The sequence below is a fragment of the Erinaceus europaeus genome, chromosome X (assembly GCF_950295315.1).
Source record: "Erinaceus europaeus chromosome X, mEriEur2.1, whole genome shotgun sequence".
Lineage (NCBI taxonomy): Eukaryota > Metazoa > Chordata > Mammalia > Eulipotyphla > Erinaceidae > Erinaceus > Erinaceus europaeus.
The window spans coordinates 61,045,589-61,058,415 of record NC_080185.1 but is presented as its reverse complement, the minus strand read 5'-3'; the positions used below and the strand labels follow the sequence as shown (position 1 = coordinate 61,058,415).

At 37.7% G+C, this 12,827-nt stretch overlaps 1 long non-coding RNA gene across 1 annotated transcript in view; it reads right to left on the bottom strand.

The window, feature by feature from the left end:
- The window catches only part of LOC132535862 (uncharacterized), a 794,128-nt gene that overhangs the window by 263,531 nt on the left and 517,770 nt on the right, over nucleotides 1-12,827 (bottom strand). The gene's annotated exons all lie outside the window — the stretch shown is intronic.

The following is a 12,827-nucleotide window of genomic DNA, read 5'->3' as shown; positions in this document are numbered from 1 at the left end:
TTTGAGTGAACTTCTTTAACTCCACAATAAAAACCTCAAATAACAGTACTTTTATTGTTTTTTATTCAGGAAGCTCATTTATTTCTCAGGTCATCCATGTCATCCTCACAATTCTTTGACGAGGAGATAAAGTACTTCTATTTTATTGCTGGATATATGAAGAAACAAATGCAAACCAAATCACCCAAAGAAACTCAATAAGTATATATTTGAGCTTGAACTAGAATTTAGGGCTTGATATAAATTAATTGCTTTCTCTTGGTACTGTGTAACAATTCATTTTTATAAATTAGATAGAAAAAAATGAAGCAACTGCTCATCAAACACATGAGAAAATGAAATGATATGTTAAAGCTTGGAGGAAATACTCACAAAACACATGTTTCATAAAGAATGTTGATATTGAAATTACTAAGGACATTAAATTCAATTTTTTAAATTTCTTTATTGGGGATTAATGCTTTACAGTTGACAGTAAATACAATAGTTTGTACATGCATAACATTTCTCATTTTTCCACACAGCAGTACAACCCCTACTAGGTCCTCTGCCATCCTGTTCTGGGAACTGAACTCCTCCTAAATTCACTTTAAGAAAGAAAATAATTCAGAAATGATCAAAATATCAGAATAGAACATGAAAGAGAAATATGGAAGGCAAATGGGACACAAAAGACCTTCAATATTATTATTCATTATAGGGAACAAATATTTAAGCCATATGAGTCTTCATTACATGTCTACTAATAAAAGTTCTAGTTGTTCCACATTCTCAATGGTATTGTGAATTTTACTGCTGAAATCACCATCACCACCATCAACATCATTTTAAGATTTCTTTAATCTTAGAAGTTGGTTTTCGTATGTACTAGATGGTGGTGCACTTTGTTGAGTGCCCAAGTTACTGTATACAAGGGTCCAGTTTCAAACCCTAGGTCCCCACCTGGAGAGTGAAGCAGTGAATCAGTATTACAGGTGTTTCTTTCTTCCTCTCTATCTTCCCTTTCCCTCTCAATTTCTCTCTATCCAATAAATAATAAATAAATGAAAATTTTTAATTTTTTGAAGAAGTTGGCTTGCAGAGAGTTCTACTAATTTAGAGTAAATATAGTTACTTCATTAAGCCAATATTGCCCCGGCTCTGTTGTGTTTAGGACTGTTATTGTTATCTTTCCTTTGAATTGTTTGGACATTTCAATAGAGTCTTTAGTATCATACATAAGATAAATGTTTAGTTCAATCTGGAAAGAGTACTGGATGAAAGGCTTAATGTAGGGGGTTAGCAGATTTGGCGTGAGCAATATAAACATAAATGGACTGTGAAAGAGAGCTATTAAATTAGTGACACCTTCTACTCTGAGGCCTAGCCACTAACCCACCAGTGTCACAGCATCAAATATCCATCACAAACTCTGGGTTTGAAAGTGGCATACCTGGATAGAGCTCTAGTGACCAGATGAAGAAAGATGACTACACTAGCTGCATAGTTTCTTTGCTCTGCAGTTTATTCGAGAGAAAGGCCACTTTAGATGGGGGCAGCAAATCAGTCATCTGTCAAAGACTGTTCAAAAGTATTTCCAATTTAATCTCTTTATTTCTGTTTTACTTCAAACAATATTCTACAAGCAAGCTTTATTGGGCATCTTTAAGACAAAGAGAATAAAAGTATGACAAAGTGTTATTTTTAGACACTGGCAAACAAGGATACAGTACCATATTTTTGGAGAATTGATTCTGGATGCTAGAGTGAATGTATTTTTGCCTCAGAGAAGCAGAAAGCAAGTTTCCAAGAAAGCTGTGTTCTCTATCTGCCCTTATTTGTCTCTGCCCTTTGGGACTGATCTATAGATGGAGTTTCTAGGCTCTCAGCATCTGAGAGCATCTCTAGTCTATCAACTGGGCCCATTGTTCTTAGTTCTCCCCCACAATATGAGCCTCCTTTTTCTAAACTGAAAGAACTCTCTTAGATGAGCCAAAGATCAAGAAGAAGCAGTATAAATAAGAAGCGTTTACTTACAGAATCACTTTGTTTTGCTTATCCTATCTTGAGGGTCAGTCCTAAGTATAGTTGTGCAGGGTGTGGTAACTGCAGCTTTGTCCAGAGTAAACTTCATTCTTTCATACACTCATTTACTGGGTGCTCAGTAATCTTTGTGTTAGCCCTGGGATTTTTAACGTTGGGGGATATGTGGGTATAAAGGTGGAAAAGACCTTATCTCACACTCAAGGCCTTCAGTCTCTGTTAGAGCAGAGAGATCACCCAGACCACTGTAGAGTAGAGGCGAGGAGAAGAAAACAAATAGGAATCTGGTCAGTTGACTGCAATGAGCATCTGAATATCCCCTCAGTATGTGGGAGAGATGGTCGTTAAGAGCCATGACTTCATGTGGCTCTGGTTTTCTAAGGACCCTGATAACAACAAAACTTCAATTTAGCGTCTTGACAATTTGTGACTTGCTGCCTCTATGTCACCCTGCATCTTGCTTTACATGTGACCATATTTATGCATACCCTGTTAACAATGCAATGCATGATTCCACCCACTCAGTCATTTAGGGAGTCACGAGGGCACATGGATCAGAATTTATATAAATACTATTCAGTACGGCATTCTCTTGCCATCCAAGCTAACTCTGAAAAGTCAAGGACGGGCAATACAAGATACAAGAAAATTATCTTTTTGAATTTCCTTACTGTGAGCACAGATAGTGAGTCTATTTTGACATATGCAACTGGCTAGATGAGAAGTAATACACTGCAGGCTTATTATCATTTTAAAAATACTTGGAATTAGAGAAATATAAATTAAGACTAAAGTGAGATATCACCTTCTACTTATGAGAATGCAAGTTTGAACTCTTTTAAAAATATTTTTATTTATTTTTAAATATTTTATTTATTTCTTTGATAGAGAAACCAAGAGGGAAGGGAAGAGAGAGGGAGAGAGAGAGAGAGAGAGAGAGAGAGAGAGATAGCTACTTCACAGCGTCACCATTCACAAAGCTTTCCCTCTGTAGATCTTTGCACATTGTAACATGTGCACTCAGCTGGGTACACCACGGCCGAGTGCTATTTATTTATTTATTTAGAAAGAAAGGAAGAAATATAGATAGGTAGGTAGATAGATAGATAGATAGATAGATAGATAGATAGGTAGGTAGGTAGATAGATAGATAGGCAGATTATAGACAGAAGAGAGCCAAGAGAGTCAGGCTGTAGTGCAGCGGGTTAAGCGCACGTGGCACAAAGTGCAAGGACCGGGCATTCAGGTGGTCTGCAGGTGTCTCTTTCTATCCCCCTCTCTGTCTTCCCCTCCTCTCTCCATTTTCTCTGTCCTATCTAACAAGGATGACTTCAATGACAACAACAATAAAAAACAACACGGGCAACAAAAGGGAAAATAAATAAATAAATAAATAAAAAAGAAAAAGAGAGAGAGCCTAGAACACTGCTTAGCCCTAGTCTTTGCTGGTGCTGGAGATTGAACCTGTGTCCTTAGAGCCTCAGGCATGAAACCCTTTTGCCTAACCTACATTAACCTGAATAACCAGTATGATGTTTTCCCCAGTCGTAAGTTCACATGCTTTGATTATATTCCATATATGAGACAAACTGGTAGGTTTTATTTAACCATTGTGCTTATTCTACTAATGATGATCACCTCCAGTTACATCTATTTATCTCAAAGAACACTGTATCATTGCTTTTAATACAGAGTAGCATCCCACTGAACATATATCCCTTTACTTCTTTATCCAGGCATCTGTTGATGGATATTTTGGTTGCTTATACATTTTGGTTATTGTATCCATAATTAGTATAACCATGAGCATAGTCATACACATATCTTTCTGAATTCTTGTTTTCATCTGTTTTGGATATATTACTAGCAATTATGTTATGTAATAAGTTTCTTTTTTTGTTCAGTGACTTTCCATACTGTTTTCTGTAGGAACTGCACAATTTTGTATTCCCAGTAACAGTGAAATAGGGTTCCTTTTTCTCCACATTCTAGCCAACATTTGTCATTTCCAGTTTTGTTGATATAGGTCATTCTCATAGATGTGAGGTGGTATCTCATTGTGTATTTAATTTGCATTTCTGTAATGATAAGTGATGTGCGGCAATTTTTCATATTTGTGGAAACTATGTCTCTTTCATAGAATTATATATTCAGGTTTTGCCCATTTTTTTTCCTTGGGCTACTGATTATTTGTTGTCTAACTGTATAATTTCTTTATATATTCTTTTATATCAGTCTCTTGCTGGATTTGTGATATGTATGTATCTTCTCCAAGTTGCCTTTTTATCCTTGTGGAAGTTTCTTTCAATTTGTAGAAGTTTTGAAATCTGATTTAGTCTCATTTACTTATTTTTTCTTTAATTTCCTTTGCCCACTGGATCGAATTGCCAAATTTGTCTTTGATATTAAGGTCTTGAAGTATTTTTGCCTATGTTTTCCTCTATGTATTCTATGTTTTCATATGTAATATACAGGTTTTTAATCCATGTTGAGTTAATTTTGATGTGGGGTGTTAAGTGCTGATCTAGGTTCACTTTGTACATGATACTGTTGAGATTTTCCAACAACAATTGTTGAAGAGGTTTTATTTTTCCCATTGAAAAAATTTTGATTCCTTTGTCATATGTTAGATATCCATATATGTGTGGATTTTTTTTTCTGGATTCTCTATTCTGTTCCACTAGCAAGAGTGCTGTTTTTGTTCCATTAACACATCACTAATCACTACATCTTGTAGCTAATTTGAAGTTGAGGAGCATGAAACCTCCAATTTTTTTTCTTTTCTCAGGAATTGTTTGGCTATTTGTGGTCTTTTGTGCTTACTCAGGAATGTTAGGACTTCTCATTCACTTTTCACAAAGAATGCTATTGGGATTGTAACAGAAATTGCACTGAATATGAATTACTATGCTATTTTTGCCATTTTTATTTGTGAGTAGTAGTGGGTTACAAGATTGTAAGATTACAGAGTATAGTTCCAGCCCACACCAACCTCCAAAGTTCTGTGTCCCCACCTTCCTAAAGATAATCACCATAGTTTGCACAAAGTCTTAGAAACACTTTACTTGCTTCTGTTTTTTTTCTTTTTTTTCAAGTTCATGTGTATCAGTTCTTGAGTTTACACACATGAGTAAAACCATTGAGTAGCTGTCTTTCACCTCTTCAGTTATTTCACTAAGCAGAATCACCTCCAGTTCCATCCACTTTGTCCCAAAGGTAACACTATTGTCTTTTTAGATTGCAGAGTAGTATTCCATGGAGTACATACCCATAGCTTCATTTTAAAATTATTTTTAATAATCTTTATTCGCTTATTGGATAAACACAGCCATAAATTGAGAGGAAAAGGGAGGGAGAGAGGGAGAGATACAGAGAGACACCTGCAGCACTGTTTCACAATGTGTGAAGCTTTTCTCCTGTGGTGGGTAACAGGGGATTGAATACCCGCCCTTGCACATTGTAACATATGCACTCAATCAGTTGTACCATCACCTGACCCCATCCCATAACTTCTTTAGCCAAGTCTCTTCAATTTCATTATTATCCAAGGAATTTTTAAGTTTTATCTTCATTTCTTCAGTGATCCAGGTGTTATTCAGAAGGCTATTGCTCTATCTTCATATTTTGGACATATTTCATTCTGTGGTTGACTTCTTTTTTATTATTAGTGATTTAATAATGATCAAAAAGATTATGGGATAAGAGAGGTACAATTCCATACAATTCCCACTACCAGAGTTCCGTATCCCATCCCCTCCATTTGAAGCTTCTCTATTCTTTATCCCTCTGGAAGTATAGAACAGAGATCATTATGGGGTACAGAAGGTGGGAGGCCTGCCTTTTGCAGTTGCTTTTCTGCTGGACATGGGCACTGACAGGCTGATCCATACTTCCAGCCTGTTTGTATCTTTCCATAGTGGGATAGGGCTCTGGAGAGTTGGGGTTCTAGGACACATTGATGTGGAGTCTGCCCAGGCAAGTGAGGTTGGTGTCATGGTAGCACCTGTGGCTTGTTGGCTAAAAATCACTGAGATATAAAGCAGAACAAATTGTTTAATAATCAGGAACCTAAAAGTAAGAATATAGCTGAGGAGATTTGGGGTCTTCATGTTGGAAGAAGCTAGGAACTCTATTTTAGGTATATTCCAAGGGGCCCATGAGTTGAGTTTTTGCCTGAGCCTGACAGCTAACATGCAGGTGGGCTACTAGTATTGTTGGGAAGTTGGTGCCAGAATTGGGAATAAGACTAGAAAGCTATATTAAGGCAGAGAGTAGCTCTTAAATATGGGGAAAGTATATAAATGCCATTAACTGTAAACCCATCAATCTGACCTAGGGCTCAAAACAAAAATAAAACAATGGGACTGCATCAAATTTTGCGGGAGTGAGGCGGTAGTGCAGTGGGTTAAGCACAGGTGGTGCAAAGCGCAAGGACCATCATAAGGATCCCTGTTCGAGCCCTGGGCTCCCCACCTGCAGGGGGTGGTTTCACAAGAGGTGAAGCAGGTCTGCAGGTGTCTATCTTTCTCTACCCTTTTCTGTCTTCCCCTCCTCTCTCCATTTCTCTCTGTCCTATCCAACAACCACGACAACAATAAAACAACAAGGGCATCAAAAGGGAATAAATAAATAAATATTTTAAAAAGTTTTTGCACAACAAAAGAGGCCATCACCCAAATAAAAACACTCCTCACAGAATGGAAGATCTTTACTTGTCATACATCAGACAAGAGGCTAATAACCAAAATATATAAAGAGCTCAAAAACTTAGCAACAAAAAAGCAAATGATCCAGTTCAACAGTGGGGAATATTCACTACAGAAGAGATACAAAAAGTCAACAGACATACGAAAAACTGCCCCAAGCCAGAGAAATACAAATAAAGAAAATAATGAGATAATACCTCACCCCTGTGAGAATGCCATACATCAGAAACTACAGGAACAACAAATGCTGGAGAGGTTCTAGGGACAAAAGATCCCTCCTGCACTGCTGTTGGGAATGTAAATTGGTCCAACCCCCATGGAGAGCAGCCTGGAGAACCCTCACAAGGCTTAAAATGGACTTTCCTTATGACCCAGTAATTCCTCTCCTAAGGGTGTATCCTAAAAGGTCAAACACACCCATCTAAGACGATATATGTACACTTAAGTTCATAGCAGCACAATTCATAATAGCCAAAATGTGGAAGCAGCCTAAGTGTCCAACAATAGATGAATGGCTGAGAAAGTTGTGGTATATATACACAATTGAATAGTACTCAGCTATTAAGAATAATTAATCCACCTTCTCTGACTTATCTTGGATGGAGCTAGAAGGAATTATCTTAAATGAGATAAGCTAGAAAGAGAATGATGAATAGGGGATGATCTCACTCATAAACAGAAGGTGAGAAAGAAGAACAGAAAGGGAAACATAAAACAGAATTTGACTGGGTTTGGACTACTGCTACAAAAAAAAAAAAAAAACTCTGGTTGGGGCGGAGAGGGTAGATTTTCAGACCTTTAGTGGTGGGAATGGTGTTAATATATAATCCTTTTAACTTATAGCCTTATAAATTACTATTTCATCAATATGAGAGGGGGAAATAGATTCAATGTTTTGAGCTTTATAATGCATAGACTTCAGTTCTGGGTATATATTCCTTTAATCTAAGCACTTATGGTTTCAAATTAGTAAACTGAATTTACCACTGGGCTTAAACTGTTAATGCACAACAGTCATCTCACTATCAAGAATTGTCAGTAGGGAGAATGAATATATCTTTATATATGTGGACATTAGTCACATATGTGGAAGTCTAGGAAGAAATAAATCATTCTGTACCTCTTTGGCTTCTTCAGAGTTTCAAAAATCCAACAACACTCCTATTATCCTTTCAGAATAGGGACACATCCTATCACAGTGGAGAAGGATTCTAGAATTTAAGAAAAACATTTTATATAGCAAAACTTTCCTGGTTAGCCTGGGAGTGGAGATTGAGAGGACAATAAGTTTGGAATACTCAATCTGTGCTACTAGAAGGCACCCCACTGCATAAATGCCACTGCATAGGTTATGTACTCCCAAAGGACAGAACAAGTTTTATTTAATAGGAAAAAAAACAGGCTACATCAAATGTCAGCACATCACTTAATGGGGGGCATCAGCATGTGTAAAGGCAATATTAAACCCACTGGGTGAGAGAGGGAAATGAAAGTATAGATCATAGAATGGAAAAGAAAAAAAAAAGGCAGCCAGGGATAAAGAGGGCTACCTTGCTCAGAATGACAATTAAATTTTACTAAGAACTAAGAAGAATGATCAACTCAATTATCAACCACATGTGGCTCAAATTAAATAAATAGTTACCATGAAATAAATTATTGACTCTTGATGATGCTCACGGTTCTTATGGTTATATTTATGGTACCTGATATATCTTAAAGGTAAGCAAGAACTAAAATCTAGGAGGTGATTATGTAGGTATGAGCCTTTATATAGACTTTATTTTACTTAGAGACTAGACTTTTATTTGTTTCTTTTTGTTGTTGTTGTTAAATTTCTTTATTGGGGGATTAATGTTTTACAGTAGACAGTAAATACATTAGTTTGTACATGCATAACATTTCCCAGCTTTCCACATAACATACAACCTCCACTAGGTCCTCTGCCATAATGTTCCAGTACCTGAACCCTCCCCCTCATCCATCCCAGAGTCTTTTACTTTGGTGCAATACACCAACTCCAACTTCTGCTTAGTGTTTTCTCTTCTGATCGTGTTTTTCAACTTCTGCCTATGAGTGAGATCATCTCATATTCACACATCTGTTTCTGACTTATCTCACTTTTTAAAAAAATAATTATAAAATGGGAATATTGACAAGACTGTAGAATAAGAGTGGTACATTTCCACACAATTTCCACCCCCAGAGCTCTGTATCCATTCCCCTTCCTATTTTTTTTAAGCTTTCCTATTTTTTATTCTTCTGAGAGTATGGACCCAGTATCATTATAGGGTGCAGAAGGTGGAAGGTCTGGCTTCTGTAATTGATTCCCCGCTGAACATGGGCATTGACAGGTCGATCCATACTCCCAGCTTGTCTCTCTCTTTCCCTAGTGGGGCAGGGATCGGGGAGGCAGGGCTCTATGACACATTGGTGGGGTTGGCTGCCCAGGGAAGTCAGGTTGGCATCATGATATCATCTGGAACCTGGTGGCTGAAAAACAGTTAAGATATAAATTGTTGACTAAACCTAGAGGTAAAAATATTGCAGATGAAGATTTGGGGTCTGCATTTTGGAAAAACCTTGTAGGTCTATTTTAGTTATACTCCAAGGGGCCCATGATTTTACTAGTTTTTGCCTGAGCCTGACATCCAATATGCAGGTGGACCCAAGAATCTGACTGAGTTTGGAGTATGGTACCAATGTAAAAATCTCTGGGGCGAGCCTGAGAGTAGATGTTCAGCTTCACTGGGGAGGAGGGGGAGGGACACAGACCTTTGGTGGTGGGAATGGTGTTAATATACATTCCTATTAACTTACAGTCTCACAAATCACTATTTAATTAATATGAGAGGGGAAAATGAATTGAATGTCTCAAACTTTTGATGCACAGACCATAGCTCTAAGCATATATTCCTTCACCGTAAGCACTTAAGACTTCTAATTGGTAATCAGATTGAATTTTAACAGTGGGCTCAAATTGTTAATAAACTTCTAATAATGATTTGTTTTAAATATTAAATCTCCTAAAAGCTTAGACCAGGGATAACAGAAGCAACTGGTGGTGTCACTTTATAAGATACAGTTATATGTAAATAACATTAAAGGACATAAATTATGGTGAAGTCTTATTTGATACAGCAAAGCCTAACAATGAGATTTTCAAAGTCAACCCAATTGCCAAATAATTTGGTTATTTGGTAATAACTACCTATTTTCTTCTTAAACCCTAAGATAGCAGGAACATTCCCCTTGCTCTATAAAGCCCATATTTTTCCCACTCCTGGAACCTCCAGGGTGGGGCTCGCTTTCCTGAATGCTTATCTCAATTCATACCAATTGATACTGCATCTATTGATCCCAACCTAATCAATGCAACCAGCACCACCTTGGAATGTTTCACTTACCATAACCATTACTAGTTGTTCTCTATTCTCTTACACACTTCCTACTCCCAGTCCCAGGCACCCACTAACCAGTTTTCTGTCTCAATGTATCTGTGTATTCTGGGCAGTTCACATAGATATTATCGTATTACATGTGGTCTTTTGTGACTGCTTCTTTCATGAGCATATTTCTGATGTTCATCCATATTGTAGCATACATTGCTATTTTTTTCTTCCAATAATACATATTTCAGTTGTGTGGGCCCGGCCACTCTAGGTCCTGCCCGCCTCCCCCAGCCATTGGGGAGACAGAGGTCAGAGTAGCCCCTTGGGGGTCCTGGAGTAGCTCTGCGTGCTGAGGGCAAAGTGCACAGAGAGACAGGGCAGTCAGCTCTGGGAAAACCTCTGTAGGGTAATTTGTTTATTGAAAGAAAAAGCAGGTAAATATATCCATAACTCGGTGTGGGGGGAAGGTTGAGGTAACCATTAACCCAAACATAGAGCAACAGTATGCATAGTCACATTTTGACAAACAGACTGTTTGATCACAAGTAAAAGGTTACCATACAAAGTTTGGTCACAAGCTTTACACTGTACATTTTTTCCAGAAGTAGATTGCAGGCACTTTAGGGCAGCAGGGGGGAAAGGGAAGCAGCTGAGCAATCAGGATGTTTGCTGGCAGTTTTAAGGTTAACCGCACACAGTAATCCAAGGCTTTTAATTAAAAAAAGAAGGGGGGAGGTGGCATGTGTAGAAAAGCGCCCATGTCCGGGGGTCCAGCTATGATAAATTCCAGAGACCGGGTTACCTGTCCTTGTCTTGACCAAAAGGGAAAGTTGGGGGTCAACTCACTTGGACCTCATGGAAACAATGGCCTGGACTTTCTGGGACAGTGGGCCCCACTCTCCAACACAGTTGCTGAATAATATATCCAATTTACAAATTATTTATACACAGAGACATACACATAATTGCTAAAGAAACACCAATTTTATCTGTTCTTCATTAATAGGCATTTATGCTTTTCTACTTTGGGGGCTATTATGATTAATACTGCATTAAGCACTACTGTATATGTTTTTTTTTTTTTCTGAGAATGTATGTTTTCTTTTATTTGGGGCATATGCCATGAAGTACAAATGCTGAGTCATATGGAAATTTTGTTAAACTTTTTGAGAAACTGTCAAGCTATTTTCTCCAGAGGCTATAATTTCTATATTCAGAGCACCAATGCACAAGAGCTCTAATTTCTCCACATCCTTGCCAAAACTTGTTACTGTTTTTTTTTTTTTGATATAGTAATCCTAGTGGGTGTGAAGTGATATCTCATTATGGTTTTGATTTTAATTCCCTCTCAACATCGTATGCTTACTGGACATTTGAATGTCTTTGGAAACATACCTATTCAGATATATTGTCCATTTGAGATGAGCTGTCTTTTTATTACTGTATCATGAACGTATTTTATTTGTTCTAGCTACTGATCCTTTATCAGATAAATAAATTTCAAATATTTTCTGGCATTCTGAAAAGAGTCTTCATTTTCTTGGGAGAGACTTTTACAAAAAAAAAGTTTTTCTTCTTTAAAACACAGTCATTGTACATGGGTATAATTTCATTATGAACCAGGCCCCCAAAGTTCTCTTCCATCCCTCTCTCTCCCCTGCATCCCCAGAGTTCCTTGTTTTGATGCCAATACACCATGCCCTGTACACATTTCATTCCCCCTCCCTCCCTGTTCTTATTTATTAAGCCCCTCCAATAAGTGAGATCATTCAATATTTGTCCTTTTTTTGGCTAATCTTACTTAACATCATGTCTTCTAGTTCCATCCAAGATAACACAAAGGAGATGACTTCATCATTTAATTTTTTTTAATTTATAAAATGGAGATATTGACAAGACTATGACTTCATCATTTTAAAAAGCCAAATAGTATTCCATCATATATGTATACCACATTTTAATTTATTTTATTTATAAAGCAAAAAATAGAAATTACTGATCTATTAAAGGATCATGAGGTGCAGAAGGTGGAAGGTCTGGCTTCTCTAATTGTTTCTTTGCTGAACATGCGTGTTGGCAGGTCAGCCCATACTCCTAGCCTGTCTCTCTTTCTCTAGTGAGGCGGGGTTCCAGAGAAATGGGGTTTCAGGACACATTGGTAAGGTCGTCTGTCTGGGGAAGTCAGGTTGGCATCGTGGTAGCATCTGCAACTTAGTGTCTGAAAAAGCATTAAGATATACAGAAGAACACTTTGTTTAATAATCTGGAACCTAAAGGCAAGAATACAGCAGATGAGATTTGGGGTCTCCATTTTGGAAAGAGTTAGTAAGTCTACTTTAGGTATATTCCAAGGGGCCTATTACTTTACTAAATTTTTGCCTGAACCTGACAGATAACATGCAGGTGGACCAAAAGTATTGTCTGAGGACATGATATCAGAGTTGGAAATAGGACTAGAAAGCTGGATCAGGGAAGAGAGTAGCTCCCAAATATGAGGAAAATATATAAGTACTGTTAACTGTAAACCCCCATCAACTTGATCTGGGGCCTATAGTCAGTGCAGGAGTCTGGGCAACCTCTGCATCCCTGTAGGTCTGAGCTTGCATTCTGTGGTCATAGCTAGGAACGTTCTAGGCTACACCCATTGACAGACTCATCCTCCTCTAGTGGTAGAGGAATTTGACCCAACCTCCCTTCTGAGAATGGG